We start from the raw sequence: 22375 nt of genomic DNA on the forward strand, positions 1-22375 counted from the left end.
TTATTGAAAGATAAATTAAGGATTTGCGAATGTAGGCAGAGATATGTGAACTATTTGCTAGGTTTTAGGAAATGGATATGATTGCGAGTATCATCAGGATAAATTTTTCTTCCAATGTGCACGCTACAAAGGTTGTAATTTGCATAATTTTTTCTTGTGAAAAGCCACAAATTGTGGGTTACATGCAAAGCTTGGTGAGAAGATGTATTAACAATGGCCTTTGGATCACCTGTTTATACATTACTCCTTCACTAGAGAGGTTTGGTCTATTTTCAATCATACTTTTGGGTTGAGTTGGTGTGCTCCTATCTTGACTATTGAATTCTTCAGATAGTGGGATAACTCTTGGTAGGGATCAAGGCTTCAAACTACAAGTAAATGGGAGCTACCTCATTTTGGATGGGGTATTTGGAAGGAACACAATAACTGTATCTTTAGGGTTGCTAGCCTTCCTGGTAAAATTATTTTTGGTAAAATTCAAAATGCCCTTATGGAAAATTATATGTTTATTAAAGGATTTAACCCTTTCGCAGGTGAAACTGGAAGCACTAATGATAATCAAACAAGAAGAAAGGAGTGGCACTAGTCTTTACCCCTAGAAGGTTGGCACAAAGCCAACTTTGATGGAGTGGAGGGATGTGTAGGGGTGATCATAAATAGTCATGGGAATGGAATTGTGGTGGTTACTTCCCCCCTAGGACACCAAACAAATCATTATGCAAAGACTTGTGATGTCCTCCAAACAACTAAATTGGCAAAAGAGGTAGGGGTCAAAAGCTTATGGTTGGAGGGGGATTCAAATAATATTATTAAATGTCTAAGGAGTGAACACTCTCCGTCATGGAGTATTAAGAATATTATGGAGGAACTAAAAAACTTCTTACTTTCCTTCTGAAGGGTCTATGTGTCACATGTTTACCGTGAGGAAAACATGGTTGTTGACTAGATGGCTAATGAGATAGTAAGGAGGGACATGTCACGAAGATGGCCTAGTGGTGAGGGGTTTCCAGTGGCTGCTAAAGTTTAGTTGAGATTAAGAGAATCCAGGGGAGGGTGGGTAACATAAAGTTTAATTATGGAAGTTAACGTTGTCAATCAAAATTTTAAAGTGATGAAAGCTTAGCATGGGCCCATTTAGAGGAATCATAATTGGGGGGCTTTGTGGCACATTTTATGGGTGATTGGTAATCGTTATTACTATTGCTTTACCGAGGAAGGAGGCAAGTATAGTTTTTCATGAGAAAAACTAGTGTTTGACTCACAGTGCTTGGAGAACACAAAGTTTTTATTCTTCTTTCTGTAAGATAATGTTAGGGGAGAGGCATCATAGAGAGCCGAAGGGAGAAGTAGAGAAGTGGAAGAGGAGATCGAAGGTGTGGGAGAAGTTGAGGGAAGGCAGCATCTTGTCCTTCATTGAAAAACTTCATGGATAGGATCTAAAGATAACTAACCTTATGGTAAAGTCATGGAGAGATGGGAAGGTGAAGATTGATGGTATCGACTTCTAGGTCAATGAAGGGGTTATTATCGAGGTCATTGACTCTCCTAATCAGGGTATAAAAGTCTATAGGGATAAGAAAATATCCCTGAATGTCATGAAGGGACTTTGCAAAGGATGCTAAGGAGATGACTATACTAGTGAAGACTGGTGCCTACTATGAGCCAACATCAATTAATAAATTGTGGAGGTTTATCTTAAGGGCGATTATATCCTACATTACACTTGACACAAGGTTTGACAGGATTTGAACCCACCATTTCATTATCCTAAACCATTTTAGGTATTGAACAAAAATATACATCCCCTTCTACCTATTTTTCTCTTCAAATAAAAGTATTATGGATTTGAAGAAGAAAGCATACACTAATCCTGCCTTCCATGAGGGTTTGTTAATACTCATATATGAGCATTTTAAAGCTCAAACTTGCAGAAAGGTTATTACCCAGAAGGTGGATTCTTCTAAGGAGACGGAGAGCTCTTACGTCCCTTTGGATATGGAGGATAGTGCAAGTCTACACTTGGATGATGAAGAGGAGGTGGCTAAAATCATGAAGGATATGGGTAGGACGAAGAAAAAGAAGCATGGGAAAGGAATGGAGAGAAGGATAAAGTAGGAGGTAAATTTAGAGGAGGATTACAATGATGAGGAAGACATGATGGACATGGATAAGGAGGGAAATGTGAAAGAGGTGGGCACTAGTAAGGCTCAAGTAAGTAGGAAGGATGACAACCTGGTCAAAAGGAGAAGGGGTGGTGAGAAGGAAGCTGAGAAGGAACTTGGTAAGGGTAAGGAGATCACTATCGAAGCTTAGGAAGAGAGAAAAGAGGAAAAAGGCTCAACTAAAACCACTATTACTCTTGATGCAAAGGGAAGGAAAATTGATCATTCTGGCACTATAAAAATGGGTCTGGTTAGAGAGCATATCCACCCAAAGATATTGGAGGGAAGGGATGGAAAAATTTAGTTGGAGGTGTTGGAAATGATTGAAAAGATCATGAGGAAAATTGTTGAAATGATCATATGGAACTGGTAAAGAATGTTCTCAATCATTGTTTTTTCATTGATGTCAAACTTGCTACTTGCAGGAATGAAAATTGCTTTACTGATCCAAATACTATCAAGTGGTTGATTGACAAGGAGGAGGCAATCAATAAGTTGTAACTAGAACACCTAGAGAAAGGTTGAAGTTATGATGTTGAAATGAAGTAGAAGGATCAGCTAAGTCATTGATGAAATAGTGTATTGATGACATAGAGGATGGGCACACTGAAGCATATCAAAGATGTAAGGTTTTAGCTAAGACATCTGTAAAGCCTAACTAAAGTTCATTAGAGAGAGGGAGCCGAGCAAGCTAGTAGGTGCTGAACAGATTCCTAGTTAAAGCCGAGTGAGTGAACTTCAAGTGCCGAGTAAACTTCAGATGCCGAGTAAACTTCAGATGCCAAGTAAACTTCAAGTGCCGAGTAAACTTCAGATGCCGAGTGAACTTCAGGTGCTGAGTAAAATCTAGTGTTGAGCATAAAAAAATGCCAAGCATCAGAAAACCAATAGTGCCGAGTAACACAAAGATGTCGAGCATCAGTAAATCAATAATGCCGAGTTGCTGCATTATTTTGAAAATCAAAGATTCACCAGATCCAAGCTGACAAGGTTGTTATCTAGAAATTTGTGAATTAAATAGAAGATAAGAATGATGAGCTGGTGGCACAGAACACCATGTAGAACGTTTTTGGAGATTACAACTGGAGTCTAGACAAAGTTTCTAGATAGGAGCAAGATATAGGGTAGATACATTGTATCCTACCTAATCCATTTTGAAACCCTAAAGTTGGAAAGGGAGAATTGAGCGGCAAAGGAAAACCATATTTCTATTTAAGAAGTCATAAGGTCATGAAGAAAATAGAGGAGAAGGTAGTCGAGCATAAAAGAATGAAGTGCTGAAGGAGGTGCAAAGGAGAAAGAAAGCATAGTTACTCTGTTTTGATAGGAAGACCCCAGATATGATTGCATTGGCATGATGAGTAAGAAGACTCAAGGAGATGAAGCTTGAGAGGAAGACAAGCTGTCAGAGCTGAAGTGATTAAAGCCAAGGAAAAGGATAGAACTGAAGAGTGATCTGAAATCTGCAAAGTATGTTGTAAGTTGTATCATATCAACATTCCATTATTGTTACTCTCTAGCAATTGTAACAGTTAGTTTAAATCCTATGGACTTAGGTTGGTTTAATAGCCATGAGATAAATCCTTTAACAGGGTGACATTCGAAGTGAATGTTCTAAAGTCCTTTGATCAGGCCCATTCCTAACAGTTTGGTGAAATCCTCTAACAAGGTCACATTTAACAGTGTGTTGTAAGCCTTTAACAGGGAAGGCTTTTAACAGGGCATCACTTTGGAAGAGTGAGAATCAAGTAGCATGTTACTGGTGGTTTTTCCTAAATTGGGTTTCCATGTAAATCATTGTGTCATGTGTTAATCTTGCATGTTTTATTGTTGCATGTTGATTTACTGTAACTTGCTAATATGGTTGATCTAAGTTTGGATGGATGAAAAGTGTATGGATTCATTAAAAGTAGTGAAAAAGTATTATTAGGACATTTGGACCTTGAATAACTGATTCACCCCTCCCCCCCCCTCTCAGTTATTCTAAAGAATTCTAACAAGAGGAGCCCATTGACCTGACTTTGGTGATTCTTAGAGATAATGTGAGGGAAATGAGAATGAATGTCCTAAACAATGCTTGCAATAGTTTGGTAGACAATTTCTAGTCCATTAAATGGATTTTCCATGAAATTGAAGAGATTAAGTTCAGGATGCAGGGGCAAGAAAGGTTGGAAGGGGGGGACGAGAATGCCAGAATTAGCAAGCTGGATGTAAGGGTTTTTGAGATTGAAAAAATAGTGGAAATGATGGAGAGATCTCTCCATAGCTTGACTAACCAGAGCCTCAACATTATAAAAGGTCTTAATGATAACATCATTCAGCTACACTTGATGATGGAGGAAAGAAAAAAGGGGAAGGAGGAAATGGACAAAGAGGAAACGAGGGTGGCTGATGAAGATGATTCTTTGCAGGTTGAGAGCTCGAGCAAAAGAAGGAGAGCGAAAAAGAGGAAGAGGGAAAAGGAGGTTTAATAAGATTAATGTGCATCACCCTCCCTAATGAAGATCAATTAATTAATGCTCGATTTGCAGATGATATTACTCTTTTTTTGGATCTTTCTGAGGAGAATTTTTCTATGGCTCTTCACAGGCTTAATTTTTGTTGCTCTGTCTCTAGAGCCAAAGTGGCCCCCCATAAGTCTTTTGTTATGGGTTGGAAGGAAGCTCCTCCTATTTGGTTATCTAAGATGGGGTGGAACTGGAATGGACCTAAATCTATTACTAGGTATCTGGGTACACCTTTTTCCCTGGATCCTTCATTTGCAAACATGTGGGAGTGGATGTTTAATAAGATTAATGGTGAAGATTTGAGATGGTAGACTCGCTCCCTTTCATTGGCTGGGAGGGTTCAGGTGGTTCATAAGGTCCTTTCTTCTCATCATATTTTTTTTGCTTCAACCTGGTTGTTTACTAAGACTTAGTTTGGGATGCTTGAAAGGATCCTCAGAGATTTCTTATGGTCAGATGGCTTGGGGTCCAAAAAGAGACATTTTGTTAAGTGGGATTGGTGCTGTCTGCCCAAACAATTGGGGGGTCTATGGATTAAGGATATTAAAACCCAAGGTATTGCTCTTGCAACCAAGTGGATCTTCAAAGATTTCTTGAGAAATGAACCTTGGAAAGTTCTAGTGAGATATAATGTTGAAAGGTCAGTTATTAAAAATGGTAAACAATGGGATAACATTCCTTTTTGGGATATTATTATGGGAAATTTTAAGATGAAAGTGTTTGGATCTAAACTATTCTCCTCTCTGTGGTCTACATGGACACAAGTGAGGGAGCTTATATCTTGTAGATATGCCACTAGGGGTCCTCCTAAATACATTGTTATTGACAGGTCAATCTGGTGGGGACTGTATGTGAACAATAAGCCTATTGCTCTTACTCAAAGTTGTTCAACTATAAAATGGAATGAGAAAGGTATCTCTCTTATTTGTGATTTGATGGTTAATGACAGGATTGGGTCATGGGATGAGATTTCCAGGAAGTTTGACATTCCAAATGCTCAAAGGAAGACATCTAATCTTCTAATCAAAGCTTTATGCAAGGAGAAAGGTGGGAAGTTTATGGACAACAATTCTTTTATCAAAAATACAAAATGGAATGATGGTACTAGTATTGGTAATACCTCTATTAAAAAAATTTATGATATGTTTAAAAAAGATCAATCTGTGTTACATCGTATAGTTAATTGTTGGGGTCTTAGCTATCCTTTCTCAAATTGGCATTTTTTCTCTGACTACTTTTGGAAGGGTCCATGTGAGCCTAAGGTTACTCATTTTAGATGGTTGTTGTTGCTTAAGAAGCTTGCTATAGGGTAAGTTTTGTCATCCATTAAAGTTGAGCCTGTGATTTGCAGTCTGTGCAATAAACCCGAGAGATTTGAACATGTTTTCTTTGAATGTATTTTTGCTTCTAAAGTTTGGGTCATTTTTTTTGGTTATCCTATTGATTGGAATAAGAACAATGGTTTTTCTTCGTGTGAAATCTTGGCTGGTTATGTGAGATCTTTTGACTTATCTCTTAATAGATTTTGGTTTGCTCTTTCTAGTGAAGTGCTAAGGTTTCTTTGGAAGGAAAGGAACAAGGGGATTTTTCAGAACGTGAGAAGGGCCTACTGAGTTTAATCTTAAACTCACACATTTTTACATCATGTCACAGATTTCTCTTTGCTTGGAGATTACAAAGTCCAGATTCATGAAGCTAATGCATGATGAGATGTTGATGGTTTGCAAAGATGAAGTTAAAGCTGCTTAATACATTGAAAGATATCAAAACAAAAATTGAAGATTTGAGAAAACTCATGGAAATGTGTCATCTAGATGCTGATAAGGAGTTAACTACATGTGTTGGAAATTCTTCAACACATATTTTTGAGACTGATCAGCTAGAGCTTGGGTCTTAGAATGTATTAATTTACAATTCATGTATTATCTTCTTAGAAATAGTGGTATATCATATATGGTCCTGGTTGTTCATATTAGAAACTCTATTTAAAGTCTTTTAGTTGGGCAACTCCTCCCTCCAATTTTGTATAAGTATTGAGGGTTGGCTTTTTGTAAAAGTGACAAAGTGTATTGGATGTTGTTTCAACTTTTTTAATATTAAAAAAGCTCAAACCTATAGAAGGGTTATTACCCAAAAGGTGGATTCTTCTGAGGAGACAGAGAGCTCTTACCTCCCTTTGTATATGGAGGATAGTATAGATCTGCACTCAGATGATGAAGAGGAGGTGGCTAAAATCATGAAGGATATGGGTAGGAAGATGAAAAAGAAGTATGGGAAAGGAATGGAGAGAAGGATAAAGCAAGAGGTAAATTTAGAGGAGGATTAAAATGATGAGGAAGAGGGGATGGACATTGATAAGGAGGGAAATGTGAAAGAGGTGGGCACTAGTAAGGCTCAAGTAAGTAGGAAGGATGACAACCTGGTCAAAAGGAGAAGGGGCAGTGAGAAGGAAGCTGAGAAGGAACTTGATAAGGGTAAGGAGATCAATATCGAAGCTTAGGAAGAGAGAAAAGAGGAAAAAGGCTCGGCTAAAACCACTATTACTCTTGATGCAAAGGGAAGGAAAATTGATCATTCTAGCACTATAAAAATGGATTTGGTTAGAGATCATATCCACCCAAAGATATTGGAGGGAAGGGATAGAAAAATTCAATTGGAGGAGCTCATTGACCCGAATTTGGTGATTCTTAGAGAAAATGCAAGGGAAAAGGGCATGAACCTCCTAAAAAATGCTTGGAATAGTTTGGTAGACAATTTCTGGTCCATTAAATGGATTTTCCATGAAATTGAAGAGATTAATTTAAAGATGTAGGGGCAAGAAAGGTCAGAACGGGGGGACAGGAATGCCAAAATTAGCAAGCTGGATGTAAGGGTTTTTGAGATTGAAAAAAGAGTGGAAATGATGGAGAGATCTCTCCATAGCTCGGTTGACTAGAGCCTCAACATTATAAAAGGTCTTAATGATATGTAAGGACCCTCCTTGTATGTAATTATCAAATATGAATTCTCTATTAAAATTGTCATAGAAGATTTAAATGGATATGAAGTAATGTTTATATTGTGAATGTCCTAATGAAATTAAGAGCAATTGACACATCTATGTTTTAATTCTTAGTGATTCGAGAACTACTACAGTGTCTTGATTGTTTAAACATTAAAATTTCACTAAAGATGATACGAGGTGTTTTCATCTGATGATGATGACATTGATTATGGTACCTTGATGATTAGGTTACATGCTTTTAGATAGTTTAGTATTCCTTAGTTAGAGATGTTTATGATGTTAGGTATATGCATGCCTTATGATGATTATTCTAGTATGTTAATATGAAGTAATGACTAATTTATGTTATATTGATTATGTGTTTACTGATGATTAAATGTGAGTAGAAATGAATTAAACAACTGATTGTGAAAGATGTATGTTTTAATTATGCAATTTCCTGATACGTATATACATATGTGCATGTGATTTTATGGGGCTACTGATTTGTGCAATGAGTGTGAAGGATATTTTAGCCAAGAAATCTGATGGAGGAATGGAATTGATCCCTTTCTGTCATTCGTGGAAACCTTGTTTTTTGTATCTTAATTGAATTGTGAGATGTATGAATGTATCTTTCTGTAATTTAGTAAATGTTAATGTTTCGTAGTAGTATTTTTATAGTGTCACTTGACACTCATGAATTGTTTATGCATTTCAACATGCTAGTTAAGATTAACTGTGTAACCTATGGACCTAAGTCAGACTAAGTTAGTGTCATTTTCGCTAATTTTTTTTAATCAAGTTTAGTCACCCCTAATCCAGTTTAGTGCTTAATCTGCATTTTTGGAGTTGTTAGATGATCTTAAATATTCCTAGCATTTGTTTGGTCTCAAATCTATTCCTAATGCCTTAAATCATGAAATCGTAATAACCAAGGGGTATGGGTATGGGTTCGGGGCATTTTCCACCCCTCAGCCCCTTTTGTTGACTTTTGAGGTCACTCAAAAAGTTTATTTTTGCCTTAGTACAAAAATTGAAAGTTGTTACCATGAGTTGAATAACCTCAACTCCACTTAGAGGTTAACCTTAGGTTTAGTTGAGTTAGAAACCTCTAGATTTTTAGGTGAGTGGGGGAAGTTATTTCCATTTTTGGTGGTTGAGTTTGGATCTTATTTAGAGGCCCTTTTTTAGTAGTTTTGGTGGTTACCCAATCTCTACTTTTAGAGAGAAGTCTTGGAAGAGTGAAGGCAAGGAAGGAAAAACTCTTCTCAATTTGTTCATTTTACCATAACCTCTTTGTGAAGGTAGGAGTTCTCCATCTCTTTGTTCATGTTGTTCATGTTGCTGATGTTGTTTCATGCTTGGTTCATGCTTATGCTATTGTGTTGTTTATTGGTATGCTTGTATGTATGTTGGGTATGCTTGGGAAGGATTGAAACCATGTTTTCTTGAATGTTTTTCTTTCATGTTTTGTTTGAATTTTGAAATTTTCTTGTATGGGTGTTTTGGCATTACTCACCCTTGGATAGGGCAAAAGCGGCCAATTTCGAGAAAGGTATTCAGTAGGACTCCAACAGTGTAGAGCCTCTTCTCAGGACGAGAAGAGGGACAGAGGGTAGGGTGTTATGGGCCCCTGCCTATCAACACAAACTATGTAAGAGTTTTGGCATATAAGAATGGAAGAACGGAAGTTCTTGAGTTATAGCCCCGATTGGGCACCTATTTGGTGTTGTGTCTGACATTTCTTGTTGGAAAAATCCACCTTCTCCCTAGTTTTATTTCAATGTCAAATCTGTTGTGAAAACTCGGTATGGAAATGAATGTCTGATTTTGTCTCCTTGTTATGTTGTTGTCACCTGGTCAATTTTTTGTTCTCTCCATGATCTCAACGATGTATTATAGAAAATGAAATGGGTCCCTTGTTAAGAGCCATGAAGGAAATTTAAATTGATTGTTGAAATTCAATTATGTTCGGGATTAAAATCCTGTGTAGAAATGTATTTTAAACTTTTGTTGTAGTGGCAACGATGTTGGGTTTTCTTACTGGTTCTTTCCCGATGGAGCTTTGAACCAGGTGGTTTAATAAATAAAATAAAAATGTTTGAGTAATCCTTGCTTATAAGATGCTTCATATTTTCTATAATGTGTATGTGTTTTGAAAATTAGATAAAATGGTGATATGCAATTTTTGAGTTCAATTATGTTAAGGAAAAATTTATGTTATGGTTGAAACTTAGATTAAATTTTGTGATTTTTTTAAAGAGATAAAATAACCTTACATTAAGGTTTAAACAAATTAGTAAACTCAATGATTAAAATTAACGTAGAGAGAAAAAAAAAATGAATATATACTTGGTTAAATAGATTTGTTTTGCACCAATTCAACACTTTAAAATAAATATATATAATTTTCCCCTTAACATGAAATATAGTTGGCAATCAAAATCTATACTTAGAAAAATATACACCTCTTGTTATAAAAATGGATTACATTCAAAAAATATATTGACACTTAGAAAAAAATAAAGCCTTCAAAAAAAAAAATGGTTCCCACGAGCAAATATGCTCTGGATTTTGTATGGGAAAGAAATTAAAATCTTCTCTTCAATAGATAATCTTAAAAGATTTTCTAGAATATCCCACATATATAATGAGTGTTCAAATTAAAGAAAAGAAGAAAAAGAAAAATAATAATACATAAAAATATATATGTAAATATCTAATTTCTAATATCCTATCTACTTATCTTTTTACCATAACTTCATAACTTCTTACCTCTATCTATCTTACCAAAAAAACTTTAAACATAAATTCATGTCCTATTTCCTCTATCCTAGGCATGGGAGGAAATCATGATAACCATCACACCAAGGATGATGTCACCATGCATGGTGAAAAAAGTCAAAATAAAATTTGGAGGGCAAGTTTAAAATGTGCATAATTGTTTTATAAAGTTTGTTTTCACACACCTTATTTACCTTCTTTCAAACTTGGCGTACCTTTCCTTTTTACCCTTGGGCTGCATTTTTCCATGCCTTGGTCTACGTGGGGATGTCTTGGAAAGCACCCATGTCTTGGTACATGGAAATGACATGTGGCCTAGGGGTAGGGTTAGGTAGTTAAGGGTGTTGGGTAGAGTTTAGGGGTGGGTTAGTAGGATTTTATTTATAATTAGTTTTTATTAATTTTTTTTTTTAAAGTTTTAAAATATTAGTTAGTTTTTAATATGTTAGTATTTTTTTAGTTGTTAGTACAACTTGAGTTGGCCTAGTGGTGGAGAACTTGTATTCTTAAAAGAGAGGTCACAAGTTCAAATCCCACTGGGGGATAGGGTATGTACGTCTCGTTTGTAGCATCAAGCGCCTCTTGAAAAAGAGTACGAGGTAGTCTCATATCATTGTCACCATACGTAAACCCAAAAACTATGTCATAGTGTCGTGGACTATAAAACCACATTTCCTTTCCTTTTTTTTAATTAAGTTAGTTTAAAATATTAAATAATATTAGTTGTAGTTTATGTATGTTTTTAATTAGTATATTTTGTTATAGTTTTAGTTAGTGTTATTTCTTAAGTAATTTAATTATTATGTTTTTAAATATGAGTATAATTTAATATTAGAATTTCATTTCAGTTTTTAAATAAATGTTAGAAGGGTTAGTTGTATTATGTCAAGGTTATATAGTTAAATTTGTTTTTGAAATAGATTTTAGTTATTTGTTATGTTGAAGTTAATTAAAGTAAAAGTAATTGTTACATTTTTTTTTAATATTAGTATATTTTAATATTAGAATTTATTTCAGCTTTAGTTAATGTAGTTAGTATTCATTTTAATATAATATGAATTTAGTAAATCATTTTAAACTAAATAATGCTAAATGTTAGTGCTTAGAACGTGTAAGTTTTTTTTATTAGTTGAGTTTGGTAGTGGTAAATATATTCAATGTTAAGATGGGTAAGTTTTGATTATTATTTTTGTGTTGTATTAAACTAGTTAGTAGTTATTTTAATTAAAAGATGATAGTGGACTAGTAAGGTGTATTTTACTAGTATAGTTAGTTATTTTGTTTAAATTTAATATTTGATTAGTAAGAATTGGAATTAAATAATTACTAAAGTAATTTAAATATGTTGACAATTAATATTTTGCTTAATTAATATTATAATGGTTAAGCTAAGTATAATTTAAAATTAACTCTACTTGTAATTCATATTTGCTAGTAGGTTTAGTGTAATTGTTGTTTTACATATGGGAATTTTAAAAAGTAAATAAAAATAATATATTGTTTTAGATTAATTCAATTTAATTAAAATATATATTATTTTTATCATGAAAAAATTTTAAATTTTGGATTAATAATGTTTTTTTTTAAAATAATGTGTGTTTGCCCTTGTATTTGTGGGCATGACATTTTTGTATCAGAACCCGGTTTCATGACACTTGGGCAATAATGGGTCCATGTTAAGTGTGGACATTTAAATTTTGTTATACGAAGCAATGATTTTCCCTTTGTAGAAATTTGATAAGAAAATGTATTTCTTCTAAACTGCGACACTAATAATTAGACCTAAGTAAAATTTGAACTAGTATTAACAAATGTAAATGGTTAACCATATCAGATAACCTGGTCTTAATGACTTGAAATGAATGTTTAGATGCAAGAATGTTATGTTAAAGTATATTATGATCTCATTGAGAAATCAAAATTGTATTGAACATAATCACTTGGAGGAAAAACTAAATTAAGAACCTTAAAACAACTTTGAATCATGAGAGTGGAAACGAGTACATAACCTAGTGATCGGTGAAACAATGTTTCTCATCATCTTTAGTAGAAGTCAAATTTTGTCTAACCCGATCACTCATGGGAGAAATTGATATATATTATCCCAGTAATCCTTGAAAAGAAAACAAGAGCTAATTTGGAATCTGCAAGTAACATTTGGGAGACCTAAGATCCCTCATGTTCCTTAGTGACCTTAGTACGACCGCTATTATGTCAGTAATGTAAATTTTGTAAGTGATTGGATTTATGTCCTTATTTGGCTGATTTCAAATTTTGGTACTCTTATTATTCCTTCCTTTTGCCAACAGTGTGATGTGGGGCTATTTAGCCAATTGTATTATTGATGATTCTATTTTGCCTCTTGGTTATGTCTTTATTTCTTGATTAAAATTTTTCTGTAAGTGGCCACTCTTTATTTCTTTGATTTTAGACTTTTGTGTTGGATGTTTCATCCTTGATGTTGAATTTAAATTGTGAGGAATTTTCTTTTAAATTTTGTTGGCAAAGTGACATATGATGGGCCTACCAAAAGAGACTCCTGAGGATTAAGTGGATGTTTAACATTAGGGTTTGGGGTTATTAGTGAGAATATTCATGCCCCACCCTCTCCCAGGACTTTGAGAATAGGACTAGTGTTTTCTATTGACTGTTATGAGTAATCAAATTGCACCCCAACATAAATTTGGTTAAGATAAACCGAAAGGACTTCTAAATGGAAAGGTGCATGTGTAGTGATGGACTTGTTGAGTGTCCTATCAAGAATCAGTGCATTGTGGAAACACCAAAGGGAAAGTATTTAACCTTGAATAAAGGGACAAGTTGCTTAATATGAAAACTTAATTGAGGGAGGCTCATACGGCTATTACCTCAATGAGTGGGTATGTGGGATTCAAAACATCTTATGATATTATTATGGCTAGAGACTCTATAAGTATATTTATATTAGATTAGAAAGTTGTTTTTATGTGACTTATATGTTTTAAGGAATAATTGACCCTAGAAAATGTAACCATGTCTTAGTTTTGGATTGAACTTCTCTTTTAACAATAGTAATCAAACAAATAGGTTATTATCATTGTGTATGTATATGAATTATTGATCATCATTTTTACAAGTGTAAATTTTGGTTTCAGCCCAGACAAGGTCTAACATAGAATGAACATTCTAGCTGTGCGACTTCCAGTAGGAAGTCAAAGGCTAGTGGGGGAGGATGTAGGGACCCTCCTCGTATGTAATTATCAAATATGAGTTCTCTATTAAAATAATCATAGGAGATTTAAATGGATATGAAGTAATGTTTATATTGTGAATGTCTTAATGAAATTGAGAGCAGTTGACACATCCATGTTTTAATGCTTAGTGATTTGAGAACTACTATAGTGTTTTGATTGTTTAAACATTAAAATTTCACTAAAGATGATACGAGGTGTTTTCATCTGATGATGATGACGTTGATTATGGTACCTTGATGATTAGGTTACATGCTTTTAGATAGTTTAGTATTCCTTAGTTAGAGATGTTTGTGATGTTAGGTATATGCATGCCTAGCGACAATTATTCTAGTATGTTAATATGAATTAATGAATAAGTTATGATATATTGATTATGTGTTTACTGATGATTAAATGTGAGTAGAAATGAATTAAAAAACTGATTGATCGAAAGATGTATGTTTTAATTATGCAATTTCATGATACGTATATACATATGTGCATGTGATTTTAGGGGGGTGCTGATGTGTGCAGGATATTTTAGCTGAGAAACTTGACAGAGGAATGGAACTGATCCCTTTGTGCCATTTGTGGAAACCTTGTTGTTCATATCTTAATTGTATTCTGAGATGTATGAATGTATCTTTCTATAATTTAGTAAATGTTAATGTTTCATAGTAGTATTTTTATAGTGTCGCTTGACACTCATGAATTGTTTATGCATTTTAGCATGCTAGTTAAGATTAACTGTGTAACCTATGGACCTAAGTCAGATTAAGTTAGTGTCATTTTTGCTAATTTATTTTTAATCAAGTTTAGTCACCCCTAATCTGATTTAGTGCTTAATCTGCATTTTTGGAGTTGTTAGATGGTCTTAAATATTTCTAGCATTTATTTGGTCCCAAATCTATTCCTAAGGCCTTAAATCATGAAATCTTAATACCTAAGGGGTATGGGTATGGGTTGGGGGCATTTTCCACCCCCCAGCCCCTTTTGTTGACTTTTGAGGTCACTCAAAAAGTCTATTTTTGCCTTAGTGCGAAAATTGAAAGTTGTTACCATGAGTTGAATAACCTCAACTCCACTTAGAGGTTAACCTTAGGTTTAGTTGAGTTAGAAACCTCTAGATTTTTAGGTGAGTGGGGGAAGTTATTGCCATTTTTGGTGGTTGAGTTTGGATCTTATTTAGAGGCTCTTTTTTAGTAGTTTTGGTGGTTACCCAATCTCTACTTTTAGAGACAAGTCTTGGAAGAGTGAAGGCAAGGAAGGAAAAGCTCTTCTCAATTTGTTCATTTTACCATAACCTCTTTGTGAAGGTAGGAGTTCTCCATCTCTTTGTTCATGTTGTTCATGTTGTTCATGTTGTTCATGTTGCTGATGTTGTTTCATGTTTGGTTCATGCTTATGCTATTATGTTGTTTATTGGTATGCTTGTATGTATGTTGGGTATGCTTGGGAAGGATTGAAACCATGTTTTCTTGAATGTTTTTCTTTCATGTTTTGTTTGAATTTTGAAGTTTTCTTGTATGGGTGTTTTGGCATTACTCACCCTTGGATAGGGCAGAAGTGGCCAATTTTGGGAAAGGTATTCAGTTGGACTTTAACAGTGTAGAGTCTCTTCTCAGGATGAGAAGAGCAAAAGAGGGTAGGGTGTTATGGGCCCCTACCTGTCAGCACAAATCACATAAGAGTTTTGGCATGTAAGAATGGAAGAACAGAAGTTCTTGAGCTATAGCCCTGATTGGGCACCTATTTGGTGTTGTGTCTAACATCTCCTATTGGAAAAATCCACCTTCTCCCTAGTTTTATTTCAATGTCAAATCTGTTGTGAAAACCTGGTATGGAAATGAATGTCTGATTTTGTCTCCTTGTTATGTTGTTGTCACCTGGTCAATTTTTTGTTCTCTCCATGATCTCAGCGATGTATTACAGAAAATGAAATGGGTCCCTTGTTAAGGGCCATGAAGGAAATTTAAATTGATTGTTGAAATTCAATTATGTTCAGGATTAAAATCTTGTGTAGAAATGTATTTTAAACTAGTAGGACACATTGCAGTTGCAGCTAGTACCATTACATTTGACACTACTATGGGTAGATATATTATGAGTAGACCTAGTTGACCCAGATCATCTTCAGAGGCATCATCTAGTACTGCACCTACCATGCTAAGTGATGAGGTTTATAGAATTGCATGTCTTCCTACTCTAGGAGATATACACGACCTTAGTGTGGAGCGCAAACATATGGATATCGCATTGCATTTTTCAGATGATATTTTATAGGCATATACATTACCAATATTTCGAGGATATCTTTGCTAGAAGTTGCATATAGGATTAGAGATACAAAATAGGGTGCATAGGATTTTGGTGATCAACACCTAGGACATCTATCATCTTAGCACTCATCTCAACACTCATCTCGACACTTAGATAAGCACCCATCATAGCACTTGGCACAACATTGAAATGCATAACAGTCTACTGTAGCTTTAATTGAAGGGATACAAGTTGTAGGTGTTACTATTACTACTAATGGACTAGACATTCTTGAGGAGCACTTTCGAGAGTTGAGTCAGATTGAGGTTGGCACTAGGATGGGATCATATATGGATATGATATTTGGTCATAATACCAGTGACTATACATCACTTCCATCTCAGCTAGTCATCCCTTTGCACTCTTCATTATTATGGAGGATTGACACAATTGGATATGGAGTTTCTATTGATGACACTACATGTCTTGTCATGGATGAACCTCTTTCTCCTCAGACCCAAGTGCCTCTTTAATTTTTTTTTTTGTGCAATAGTTCAATTCTATACACAAGTATATATACATGTACTGATATTTGTGAATGATAATATTTTTGTAGGCATAAGTAGTAGAGCCTACTTCTTCCAATATGGAATTTGATCATGGAGAGAGGAGAGACATTATCAATATGCCACCTACTACTATTGGGAGCACAAATATGATGCATGTAACACCCACTAGTGCTTAGGTGAAATTTAAATTTAGACTTTTAAATTAATTTAATTTATATAGACACACACACACACAAATGTATGTCTAAAAAATTGTTATACACTAAACTTGTAGGGGTCAGTTGATATTTCACAAGCACATGATGCTCATCAATCTCTCTTAGAGGGTTAGTCTATTTGTATGCACCTAGATGACTCTCTAGTTTAGGAGGTATGCATGATATGTTTAATTTATCATTTATCTTTTGATAGAGACATATACATGTTAATGATTTGATATTTATGTATGTATTGACATGTGTGTATGTGTTTATGGTCCATTTATGATACATGACATATTTATATGATTCATATGATTAGATGTTTTAGATAGGTTTCTAGTTTATGCTCCATGTGATATATCTTTGTAGTTTATGATTAGACATGTGATATAGATATACATTTCTAGTTTATGATTACACACATGATTGGTTCAATTTCTAGGTTTATGGTTACATGTGATTAATTTAATTATATTTTAGATATTAATTACATGTGATTGATTACATATGTAGTCATGATTTAATTTAGGTGATTCAATATGTTATAACTTGCACATGATTAATGAAATTAGATACTTGCTTATGTAACTTGCACTCAATTGACTAAATATGATTAAAATATAGATTTAACTCCTAAACATGAAATAAACATACACATGCATACAAATATTAAACAATATTATTGTTCATATCTAAACATATATGTCTTAAACATGAAATGAACATATACACAAAGTCCTAAATTCATGAAATTAACACACAAAATCCTAAACATGAAATGAAATGTACACACACACACACACACACACACAGATATATATATGTACACATGTGATTGGCTCAATTTAGGTAATTCAAAAGTACAACACTTGCAAAATCATTAAACTAATTGGACAAATGATTAATTGAATTCAACATACACGTGTATATAAGTCCTAAACATGAAATAAACATACACATATCATACATGTGCATACAAGTATTAAACAATATTATTGCTCATATCTAAACATGTAAGTCTTAAATGTGAAATGAACATGTACACATGAAGTCCTAAGTTCATTAAATTAACACATGAAATCCTAAACATGGAGTCCTAAACATGAAATGAGCATCTACACATATATATTTACTTATGATTGGTTCAATTTAGGTAATTCAACATTATAGCACTTGCAAATTCATTAAAATGATTGGACAAATGATTTATCAAATTGAACATACACATGTAGATAAGTCCTAAACATGAAATGAACATATCATATATACATATAAGTCCCAAGTTACATATGGACATGCACATATACACATATAAGTCACAAATGTTAAATGAATATATATAGACACATGTATATAAGTGGACTAAACATGAAATGAACATAAATACACATGTATAAGTCATAACTTGTACATGACATGAACATGCATGTACACATATGAGCCCTAAATGTTAAATGAATACATACATACATACATACATACATACATACATACATACATACATACATACATACATACATATATATATATATATATATATATATATATATATATATATATATATATATATATATATATATATATATATAAGTGGACTAAACATGACATAAACATAAATACACATGTGTATAAGTCCTAAGTTGTACATGAAATGAAAATAATGCACATTTATGTCCTAAACATGAAATGAACATATCATATATACACATGCAATATAAATGGACTAAATATGAAATGAAATTAAATGAGCAAGCATCTATAAGTCCTAAATATGAAATGAACATCCATATATGTATATAAGTCTTAAACATGAAATGAATGAATGTATGTATGTGTTCTAAACATGAAATTAATATGTGTGTACATATACACATAAGTCGTAAAGGTGTTAAAAGAACATACATTTTAAATATATCTTGAGTGAAGATAAATATGAAATATCTAGAGAAGTCCTAAATATGAAATATCTCAAGTGGTTCCAAGTAGCTCCACATCACTCATGGATAATATTTAATATTCTCTCATGGTCCTCAGAATCTAGTCTCAACTTGCGACATCCACTTCGATGTTTAACTAGATGTAGATAAATGGAGGTAGAAATAACATGGTGATTATATTGAAGCACTTTATTGCTAGGTTTGTAATCAACAAAGTGAATTCCATGTTTCACTAATATGGTTTGCATGAGAAATGTTGCCTCCAAAACAACTAAATTTGCACACACCATGCATTTAAATGTTATTTAAATGTGTACAAATACATAATAAATAAATTCATTATTTAATAATAATCTATGTGTAGTATATATAATTTGAAAATTAAACCTATAGGGAATAATATTCCATCACTTCACTTAACTTCATCCTTTCTACAATGCAACACAATAAATAGTAACTCTTTCTAAATTTCTAGGCTTAATAATAACCGCAAAGACTTCCCCTACACACAAGAAATACATACATGTACACATATGTGAGCTAAACACACACACACACACACACACACACACACACATTACCAATTCAAACTAGTATAGAGATATGATTATAATAAGAAGAAATCAAAAGGATTCCATCAAAGTTTTCATCTCCAGCTCCATTAACAATATTAGTAACAACAAGTAGCACCAAATTCCATGGACCTACATATCCACGATCTTGGTTGGTGCATTCAAAATAATTCTCATCAATGAAATAACAAAAAAAACATGAATAGTCTCTCATTTACAATGTCAAATCTTGATGATTGGTACTCATAATAGGATTGCATTTTTCTATCCTCTTGCAACCATGCACAATTTTCTATCAACACATGAACACACATATTTAATGCATACATAAATATTAGAGACAAAAATATATACACATACATGTATAACTTAATAATTTAAATATATACTTGTGGACACATGTACCTGATATCTCCCAAAAGACTCTATATGGTACTGCTTGACTCATTCTTGATGATGCACCAACCTCATTTGATGAAAAATGTGTCTTGCACCATTCAAAAACATCATGTGCATTATTTATACAAACTCCCTCATAATTTAATTGATACTTTCATAGATCACTTTTGATGCAAGCTCCAACACCATCATGTTCACCTTTGTTGCATCCACTTTCAAAGAAAATCCATACATGCAGTATGTTTTCATTACGATGATATTGACAAAGTGCATAAAATGGTCTAGATGATTTGAATTATGCAACACACCCATCTGACCATACACAGTTTCTATAATTACTTATGCCCCTTTCTTTCATATATGCGAAAAAGTTCCTGAAACAATGTTCTACATAATGAATATCATGTTCTTTATCATCACTTATGTAGAAGTGATATTCTTTCTTGATCATGCTTAATGTGTGCTTTGAATACCATCCAAATCTAACTATGCATGATGATAAAACACTTGTACCATAATAGTAACCTGATCATAAAAATAGTAGTATGATTGAATAACCTTTTGATGAATGAAATAATAGTTTCCTGCAAAGTCAACAACTCATAAAATGGCTCCAAGTGGAAAATTATCTCTAAGTGTTTGAAACTATTGTGCTTTCCACTCTACAAAAAAAAAATGATGAATATACAGTTGAATCAAACTTTTAAATTTGTCCATAAAAGCTCCAACAGTTGTCTCCTCTTCAACATATTCTAATTTTTTTTGTTTCTTTCCCAATTTTATTTTCATTCCTTACATACTTGTAACACTTGCAATTTACCATTTTTGTGACATCAATATCTTCATTTTTCAAAGGAAAAAGAGCCAAATCAGCACATGTGTCACATGTTCCTTTAATGCAATTAATTTGGCCAGCAACAACATCTATTTTGTCACATAAAATAGATTAAATGAACATACTTCATCTACTAGGAGGAGCATTTTGTTGATCTCAAATCGGTTTTGACAAGTAAATGTCAACACACTTAAACCATTTACTCAGATCATGCCGAACTAGTATACATGTCGAGCACAACATGTAAATATTAGACCATGTCGAGTTGCAATGAGTGTCAAGTCAATCATGTGCTAAGTCACTCGAGTGTTGAGTAAACAATGGATGTTGATAGTTTAGGTGCTGAGTCAGAAGCAAAAATATAATGTATGCTAAGCATTAGAGACTTCATATGCTGAGTGACACAGTTTGGACATATTTATTTGTAATGACACAAACAACTATATAAACCATTTTCAAGTAGACTTAAAGATAGATTTCAATCTTTTGGAGATAAGGATGAATCTATATGTAGATTCCCTATGCAATTGCATGTAACCAATTAAAAAATGGGCAGGTTTAAGTGGCAAAATGGATGAATTCTAGCTGTAGATTCATACCTAAGTCTAAGCCACCAGAGTCTTCTTAAGGAGGAAGAAGCCCTAAATTCTTTACAATGATGAGAACATCGTATTGGAAGAGAAAACAAGATAGTTTGTAGAGCCTTCAAGCTGACTTAGTAGTAGGAGTGAATTGTAGAATTAGTTAGCGAAGAACAAAGGATAGAGAAGGATACAACACTGATACATCAGATCATGAAGGATCAATCAAAGATGGTATAGAGATGATATGTTATTAGGCAAGCAAGTGTCAACCATAGGATCTATGCTGAGACATTTTAACAGGTGATTTCAATTAAATCTCTTAATAGAGTAGTCCTAAAAAGTTGTATGAAATCCTTTAATAGGGTGCTTACTTAATTGTAAGTTGAAGTTCTCTAACTAGGCACACTTCTAATAGGGTGTTGAAATCCTCTAACAATGTGGGACTTAAAAGTCTCTGTAAGCCTTTAACAGGGCAAGCCTTTCATAGGGCAGACCATGATTCATGTTCAAACTATTGTAACCTTAATTGGATACACTTTATTGCTGTAGTAGTGAAGATTTGTGGGTGTCATCGCCACTCCAATTTCACCTTCTCACTTGGAGGGTTTCTAGGTAATCATATCTGGTGTTATGTGTGTGTTTGATTACATGTTTAGATGATTGATGCATATGCTTTATATGTAATTTCAGTATATTAATGCATGTGATGTATGAATGGTGAAAAATTTATGGGTCCAAGTTTAAACTCCTAATTCACCCCCTCCCCCCTTCTCAAAATTTTACTCTCTTCCCACTTGTAATTCCAACAATTGGTATCAGAGCCAAGTTCTCTAAAAGAGAAGCTTTGCAACTTAGAGGAAAGATCTTGAAATGGAAGTCTACAAGCTGGGAAAGACTATTGAGAACCAACAGATTGAAATACATCTCATACTACATCAACTAAATGAGGCAAGAGAGGAACTGAAGAAATCCTTGAAGAAAAGGAAAGAGATTGCTATTGCAGAGAATGACACACTATAGAAAGAGATAGACACCACCAAGCTATTTGCAGATGCTAACTCCAGTGAATTTGATGCAGCAGTTGCAGATCTAATGGAAAAGAATAGAATCCAAGCTGAGGAAATCAGAAATCTCAAGCTAGAGCAAGAATCACAAGCTATACTACTATGTGAGGTGACTAAACAAAAGAAGAAAGCCATGGAAGAAAAAGCCATGATTGAAGAAGACAAAAGAATTCTAGCAAACAGATTGGAAAAAAACTCAACAGAGCTAACCAAGATCTCCAACATGCAATTGGATACTCTAAATCAAATGATGAATGCAAAATATGAACTAAATGTCAAAGACATTGAGATAACCACATTGAAAT

Source organism: Cupressus sempervirens, chromosome 3, assembly GCF_028749045.1.
Source record: "Cupressus sempervirens isolate cs-2001-9-10 chromosome 3, ASM2874904v1, whole genome shotgun sequence".
Lineage (NCBI taxonomy): Eukaryota > Viridiplantae > Streptophyta > Pinopsida > Cupressales > Cupressaceae > Cupressus > Cupressus sempervirens.